This window comes from Otolemur garnettii, unplaced genomic scaffold (genome assembly GCF_000181295.1).
Source record: "Otolemur garnettii isolate 467f Iridium unplaced genomic scaffold, OtoGar3 scaffold00025, whole genome shotgun sequence".
Classification (NCBI taxonomy): domain Eukaryota; kingdom Metazoa; phylum Chordata; class Mammalia; order Primates; family Galagidae; genus Otolemur; species Otolemur garnettii.
The window spans coordinates 21,417,680-21,426,518 of NW_003852420.1; the positions used below are offsets into that span (position 1 = coordinate 21,417,680).

At 40.2% G+C, this 8,839-nt stretch overlaps 1 protein-coding gene and 1 pseudogene across 1 annotated transcript in view; one reads left to right on the top strand and one right to left on the bottom strand.

The window, feature by feature from the left end:
• The window catches only part of LOC100942818, a 9,501-nt pseudogene extending 8,176 nt beyond the window's left edge, over window positions 1–1,325 (top strand).
• Window positions 1–8,839, bottom strand: part of ZMYM4 (zinc finger MYM-type containing 4) — a 168,719-nt gene that overhangs the window by 120,579 nt on the left and 39,301 nt on the right. The gene's annotated exons all lie outside the window — the stretch shown is intronic.

Sequence of the window (8,839 nt, forward strand, 5' to 3'; positions counted from 1 at the left end):
AAAAAAAAAAAAAAAAAAAAGCTGGATTTCTACATAATGGCAACCTGAAGACCTGCTGGGTAAGTCACAGTGAGTTTAAAAACAACTTTTTAAATACTAACACAATAACCATGGCCTACAGTCTGACATCTACTGCCCAGGAGCACCTAACATTTATTGGGCACACTTCAAAATCTGTTCCCATGAATGGCCACTACTTTACAGAAAATAGTCCATCTCTAAAGTTCAGCTTGCCCCCTCTCATTATTCCTCCAAGTGACAGTTGGGACAACATAATGAGGATCAAGTTCTCTGTGGTTTTAAGAAACTCTCAGTGAACAGGGCCTGTGCTTCTACTCCTCCACTGGCACCCATAAAAAGCTTCCCTTCACTCTTCTCCAGCACGACTCCCTGTGAACAGGCTCTAGGCCCCTTCTACCACTGTGATCTCTGAAGATCTCTCTCTGGACAAGACAGACTGTGAGGTACTAACAAGCTCAAATACAGACTTCCTTTTAGAAGAATGTACATTCTCTGATTTCAAATATGATGTTCCTGGAAGGCAGTTTCCATGTGTGTGGACACATCAACTATGCATGTTTTGACACCTCAGCTGTTTCTGTAGATCTCAACTACGCATCTGACCAAAACCGAGGTGTCCAAAGTCCAAATCTTCCTCCACCTCAGACTCACCAAAAGTTAAGAAGGTCTCATTCAGGACCAGCTGGATCCCTTAACAACCCGGCCATAAGGATATCCAGCTGTCTACACCGAGCTTCTCCTAACTCTGATGAAGACAAATCTGAGGTTCCCCCCAGGGTTCCTAAACCTCCTAGGCCAGCGAAGCCAAATTACAGAAGGTGGTCAGCAGAAGTCACTTGCAGCACTTACAGTGATAAAGACAGGCCTCCCAGAGTGCGGCCCAGGGAACCTGTATCCCAGAGTAACTCCCACACACTGAACCCTAAAAGCCTTCCTTCTACCTCAACAGTGTAATGCCCTAGACCCAGAGCTTTGCTCCTGATCCCAAGTAAGTCAGCTGCAAAGCTCTATAGAGATAGCAATAAAGGGTCTGCCAACAAGATTCTTTGCATCCTGCCCATTACTGAAAATGGGAAGAAGGTTGGTGCAACACATCATTGCCTACTACCTGAGAGACCACCTACCTAGACAAATACGAAACGTTTTTTGGGGAAGCAAAAGAAACAAATGCAAGCCCCCAAATCCAGCCATTGCTTGCTGACTGTGATGTAGTCTCAGGCACGGAAAAGCTGGACTCTAAAGCAAAGATGGATCCAGGCAGCCACATGAAGTGTCAGCACTTGTCCTACATGGTTTCTCCTTAGACTGCAGGGCCCTTGGTTCAGTAGAGTTTGCATAGGAGCAGATGGCTCTCGATTTTCCATTTTGATTGAGATCCACTGAAAAATCTTTCAGATTTTAAAATAAAATAGCCGAACTCTTTGTCTTACTGAGAAAAATTTAGAGCAGTCGAGATCCTATTATGCTGAGAATCCCTGATTTTGTTAAAAGTCTACTCAAGTTTCTAACTTAAAGATGTGATGGCAGGGAGGGAGGATGGAGAAACTTTTTTTTTTGGTAGAGACAGAGTCTCACTTCATCGCCCTCAGTAGAGTGCCGTGGCGTCACACCACTCACAGCAACCTCCAACTCCTGGGCTTAGGCGATTCTCCTGCCTCAGCCTCCTGAGTAGCTGAGACCATAGGTGCCCACCACAACACCCGGCTATTTTTGTTGTAGTTTGGCCAGGGCCGGGTTTGAACCTGCCATCCTGGGTATGTGGGGATGGCGCCCTACCCACTGAGCCACAGGCACTGCCTGTAAACTTTTTTATATATTCGTACCTTGTATGCCTATACATAAACTTGTAGTATAACCACAGACCATAGTTGCAGATTAACCAGTTAGTTACTATCTTAGAATAATATATATTCAGAATAGCTAAAACCCAACCTCAGAAAGGATTCTTGACAGACTGAAAATTGAGCAAATGAAAAAAAATAGTGTTGCTTAGATTTGAATTATCAAAAAAGATTATTCTTGTTTTGTAGGTTTGAAGATTTATGGCTTTTAGGCCTGTTCTATTTTGTTTTGTTTATTTTTGCAAGTGGTCTTTTCCATGGAGGGCAGGGTATACATTCTTCACCATAACTGTGCCAACTTAGTTTGCAGATCATCTCAAGGCCTCATGCTTCCCGCCAGGTCTCACTTTTTGTCATGTTGAGGGGAGGGATAGCAGCTTATTTGGCAACCAGACAGTCACCTACACACGTTTCACATTGTGACAAGTGGAAAGATAACAAAATTAGTGAACCGTTTTTCCTTACAATTCCCACTTGATTCTACCCACTGAAGTCGCCACTTGTAGTACAGGCCTTGCAGAGACAGTGGGGTCTTGAGACTCCAGTGGAAAAGCACACTCGATCCAGTGTTTAGCATGTCAGTTTTACAAAATAATGAAGCAGTTAGATATGTGATTGAGAGTTACTGTGTGGGGATGCGTGTTATGTTTTTTTTTGAAAGTTTTTTTTTTTATTAAATCATTACATTAATACTATCATGGGGTACAGTGTGTTGTTTCCATATACATTTGAAATACTTTCATCCAATTGTGTGTTATGTCCGTTGTTTCTGTTTTTTAGACTGTATTAATAAACAAATACAACACAATTTGGCCTTGTGTTGCTGGTTCCTATTCAGTATTTCCTGGGGACTGTTTGCTTTTTAAGTAAAACGCTTCTGACCAACAGTGCAGCATGTCTTCATACCAGAGGTCACATCTGCTTTGGAAACTCTCCCAGCTGGCTGCTTCACCTAGGTGCAGTGAGACACATAGCTAGTGTCCATTTTCACATCCTTGGATGGATTCAATATGAGTAATAAACACAAGAGAGAAGGCGCTCACTAACAGAGGGACATTGCTACAATGTTCTCTTACTAGTTAAACATGCTGTTTACAGTTTAAACTGCTGAATATTATGAGCTATTTAAAGCTTATTACATTTTAGTATGAACTAAATGAAGGTTAAAACATGCTTAAGAAAAATGCACTGATTTCTGCATTATGTGTAAAGTATTGGACAAAGGATATTATTTTGTTGCATTATTTTGAATATTCTCTTTTCATTTTAATAAAGTTATAATACTTATTCACAAAAAGAAAATGCAAAGAGAACCTACAGAAGAAAAGAAATAACCAATATTAAATCAGAAATAAATTAAATTGAAAACGAAAGAACTTCTCAGAAAATTAATGAAAACAAAAAGTTGGTTCTTTGACAGAATAAATATGGCTCAGTGCCAATAGCATAGTGGTTATGGCACCAGCTGCATATACCCAAGGTGGCAGGTTCAAACCTGGCCTGGGCCAGCTAAACAACTGCAACAAAAAAATAGTCAGGTGTTGTATTTGGGCGCCTGCAGTCCCAGCTACTTGGGAGGCTGAAGCAGGAGAATTACTTAAGCCCAAGAGTTTGAGGATGCTGTGAGTTGTGATGCCATGGCTCTCTATTGAGGGTAACATAGTGAGACTCTCTCTCAAAAAAAAAGAAAAATAAACAAAATCGATAAACCTTTGGCTAGATTAACTAGAAGGAGACAAGTAAAATAAAAAAGGGGAAATGACAACAGATATCACAAAGATACAAAAGATCTCTGACTGCTACAAGAAACTCTATGCCCAGAAATTTGACAATGTGGAAGAAACAGACTAATCCCTAGAATCTCACCCTCTCCCTAGAGTTAACAAAAAACAAATAGATCTCTTGAACAGACCAATATCAAGCACGGAGATAGAAGAAACAACAAAAAATCTTGGCTTGGTGTCTATAGGTCAGTGAGTAGGGTGCTGGCCACATACACTGAGACTTGAGGGTTCAAGCCCAGTCTGGGTCAGCTAAACAATGACAATTGCAACCAAAAAATAGCTGGGTGATGGCTCAGTGCCCATAGCACAGTGGTCACAGCACCAGTCACATACACTGAGGGTGGCGGGTTTCAAACACAGCCCAGGCCAGCTAAACAAGTCCAATGAAAAAATAACCAGGCGGTGTGGCAGGTGCCTACAGTCCTAGCTATGTGGGAGGCTGAGGCAAGAGAATCACTTGAGTCCAAGAGTTTGAGGTTGCTGTGAGCTGTGACACAACAGCACTCTACCAAGGGCAACATAATGAGACTGTCTCAAGGAAAAAAAAAATCTTCCAACAAAAAAAAGCTCTGGACCAGATGGCTTCACAACAGAATTCTGTCAAACCTTCAAAGAGCTTATATCTATACTACAGAAACTATTCCAAAACACTGAGAAGAAAGGAACCTTCCCCAACATGTTCTATAAAGCAAACATCACTCTGATACCAAAACCAGGAAAAGACCCAACTAAAAAGAACTACAGACTAATTTCACTAATGAATATAGATGCAAAAATATTCAATAAAATCTTAGCCAATAGATTATAGCTACACATTAAAAAAAATTATATATCATGATCAAGTAGACTTCATCCCAGGGATGCAAGGCTGATTTAACATATGCAAATCTGTAAATATAATTCACCATATCAAAAGATGCAAAAACAAAGACCATATGACCCTCTCGACAGATGCAGGAAAAGCATTTGATAAAATTCACTATCTTTTTCTAACAACAACACTTAAGAATTCAGGCAATAGATGGCACATTTCTTAAACTGATTAGAGCCATCTATCACAAACCCACAGCTAGTATCATACTGAATGTATTAAAATGTATTTTCCACTTAGAACTGTAACCAGACAAGGATGTCCTCTATTACCACAACTATTCAACATAATGCTGGCATAGCAGAGCAGCTCCCTCACTGTGATCTATTGAAAGTCAGCCCTTGATACAAGCACTTGTGATTAAATAAATTAAAAAAAAAACCAAAACATAGTGCTGGAAGTTCTAGCCAATGCAATCAGGCAAAAAAGAAGGATATAAAGGGCATCTAAATGGGAGCAGAGGTCAAATTCTCGCTCTTTGCTGATATGATCTTACACTTACAAAACCCCAGAGATTCAACCACAAGACTCCTGGAAGTGATCAAGAAATACAGTGACATCTCAGGGTATAAAATCAATGTCTATTAATCAGCAGCCTTTCCATATGCCAATAACGGTCAAATTGAGAAGCTAATCGAAGACCTAATTCCCTTCACAGTAGCTTCAAAGAAAATGAAATACCTAGGAATATATCTAACTACAGAAGTGAAGGACCTCTACAAACAGAATTATGAAACCCTAAGAAAAGAAACAGAAGAAGGTAAAAGACATTAACAAATGGAAGAGCATACGATGCTCCTGGAAGAATCAAACTGTTAAAATGTCTATACTTCCGGCTCGGCGCCTGTGGCTCAAGCGGCTAAGGCGTCAGCCACATACACCTAAGGTGGCGGGTTCGAATCCCCAGCCCGGGCCCGCCAAACAACAATGATGGCTGCAACCAAAAAATGGCCGGGCATTGTGGCCGGCGCCTGTAGTCCCAGCTACTTGGGAGGCTGAGGCAGGAGACTCGCTTGAGCCCAGGAGTTGGAAGTTGCTGTGAGCGTGATGCCATGGCAGTCTACCCAGGGGGATAGCTTGAGGCTCTGTCTCAAAAAAAAAAAAAAAAAAAAAAAAAGTCTATACTTCCTAAAGCAATTTACAGATTCAATACAATTCCCATTAAAATGTCAACATCATATTTTTGGGGGCCTTTTTGTTTGTATGTTTTAGAGATAGAGTCTCACTTTGTGGCCCTCAGTAGAGTGCCATAGTGTCACAGCTCACAGCAACCTCCAGCTCTTGGGCTTAGGTGATTCTCTTGCCTCAGCCTCCCAAGTAGATTGGACTACAGGTGCCCACCACAAGGCCCGGCTATTTTTTGTTGCAGTTTGGCCGGGGCCACATTTGAACCCACCACCCTTGGTATATGGGGTCAGCACCCTACTCACTGAGCCACAGGCACTGCCCAACATCATACTTTGAAGAACTAGAAAAAATAGTTCTTCATTTCATATGGAAACAGAAAAAAAACATATAGCCAAGGCAATTTTTTAGTAATAAAATCAAAGCTACAGGCATCACTCTACCAGACTTTAGGCTATATTACAAGTCCATACTGATAAGAACAGCATGATATTAGCACAAAAATGGAGACACAGACATTTGAACCAAACAGAAAACCAGTTTCTTATAGCCATCTGATCTTTGATAAACCAAACAACTAACCCTAATACCCTAAGCATACACAGGGGAAAAGAATCCCTATTCAATAAATGGTGCTGTGCTAACTGGATAACCATATGTAAAACACTGAAACTGGACCCACACTTTTCACCACTTACAAAAATTGATTCAAGACCAATAAAAGATTTAAATTTAAGGCATCAAACAATAAAAGTCCTAGAAGAAAAGTGTGGGAAAAACTCTTGAGGATGTTAACCTGGGGAAAGATTTTATAAAGAAGGTTTTGTAGCAATTACAACAACAAAAATAAACAAACGAGACTTAAACTAAAAAGCTTCTGCACAGCAAACAATGTTCAGAATGGGAAAAAATATTTATATGTTATGAATCTGACAAAGGTTTGATAACTAGGATCTACAGAGAACTCAAAATAATCTACATAAAAAGAGCAAACAATCCCATCTATCACTGGGCAAGAGACATGAACAGAACCTTCTCTAAGGAAGAGAGACAAATGACTACCAAACATAAAAAAAGTGCTCATCATCCCTAATCATCAGAGAAATGCAAATCACAACCATCCTGGGATATCATCTAATTCCAGTAAGATTAGCCCACAAAATCCCAAAGTTGCAGATGCTGGCATGGATGTGGAGAGAGGGGAACCACTTTTACGCTATTGTTAGGACTGCAAACTAATACAGCCACTTTGGAAAGAAGTATGGAGAATCCTCAAAGAACTCAAAGTAGACCTCCCATTTGACCCTACACAATCCACTACTAGGATCTACCCAGAAGGAAAAAAAAATCATTTTATCATAAGGACATTTGCACTAAATTGTTTATCGCGCTCAATTTACAAACACCAAGACATGGAAACAACCTAAATGCCCATCAACACAGGAATGGATTAACAAACTGTGGTATATGTATGCCATGGAATACTATTCAGCCCTAAAAAAATACTATTTAGCCATTTCTTACTTTACATCCTTTGTATTAACCTCAACAGCGTTGAATCACATTCTTCTTAGTAAGTGTAACACAAGGATGGAAATGCAAATATCCAATGTACTTAATACTAACTTGAAGCAGTAGACAATCTAATACACACCTACACAGGAGAAAAACTCTTTTCAATTCAAGTTGGGAGGAGAGGGAACAAGGAAGAGGGAAGAAGAAAGGGAGGTTTGGGGTACTCCCACTTAATGGGCACAATGTAAGGGTGTATGGCACATCTTTTGGTTGCAGGACACAACTACAAGAGGGACTCTACCTAATAAATTCAAATATTGTGACCTGGTTGTCTGTATACATTAACATGAAATTTTAAAAAAAGACCCAATTAGATTTAAAACATATCTCTTTAAACCAAGGATTCAATACCATTGAATTATAAATACCATTCAATTGTACCATTCAATTATAAATAGTATGTATGTGTATATATAAGAATTGATATCTCAAATTATCAACAGCTCTATAATATTCAAACTTTTAAAATATGTTTCTTTGATAAGCAGAAAATAAAATTTTAAGGTCTGATAGATTACATTGTATATAATTTAAATACAATATACTTTTTTTTTTTTTTTGAGATAGAAGCCTCCAGCTGTCACCCTGTAGAGTGCCGTGGCATCACAACTCACAGCAACCTCCAACTCCTGGGCTCAAGCGAGTCTCCGCCTCAGCCTCCCGAGTAGCTAGGACCACAGGTGCCCGCCACAACGCTCGGCTATTTTTTGGTTGTAGCCGTCATTGTTGTTTGGCGGGCCCAGGCTGGATTCAAACCCACCACCTTGGGTGTACATGGCTGGCGCCTTAGCCACTTGAGCCACAGGCACCAAGCCAGATATACATTTTTAATACAAACTTTTTAGAAGAATGGCAACAACTAATTAAGTCATCCTGTTTCATTTCTCTGATTCAACAAGCTTAGCATTGATACCAAGCCAGGAAGCTCCATCTGTACTTCAGAACCTCTCTCAAACCCATCCAACATTTCCCTCCAAATTCACATACCACCCTAACATGTCATTGTCTCCTGTCTTCCGTCATTCACAACATTTTTCCTCTCCCAAAGGAGGCTGCCTCCTCTAATTTTTTAACTATGTCATTAATTTTATAAAATAAATATGTGTCAGATGTATTAGAGAAAGAGTTGAAGGTATATATTCCAAATTACAGGAAAACTGCCATAGTTGACCACCTCCCTACATTGACTACCTCAAGTTGAACTAATTTTCATAGACCAGACATTTACCACATGTATAGATCAGTACTGTAGGCCTTATGGTAACCATCTTCATACATTAAACAGACTGTTGCAGTCCCCTAAGTGGTCAGCTTACAGAGGTTCTACTGTATTAATAGCAACCACTTATGGAGATAAGGTTATGAGTAACTTTCACATAAGACATTTAAATGTCTGAAACCCTGAAATGTCCCAGCTACTTGGGAGGCTGAGACAGCAGGAGGTAGAAGTTGCTGTAGCTACGACGTCACGGCACTCTACCCAGGGCAACAGAGTGAGACTCTGTCTCAAAAAAAAAAAAAGAAAACAATAGGGCAGCACCTGTGGCTCAAAGGAGTACAGCATCGGACCCATATGCCGGAGGTGGTGGGTTCAAACCCAGCCGCGGACAAAAACTGCAAAA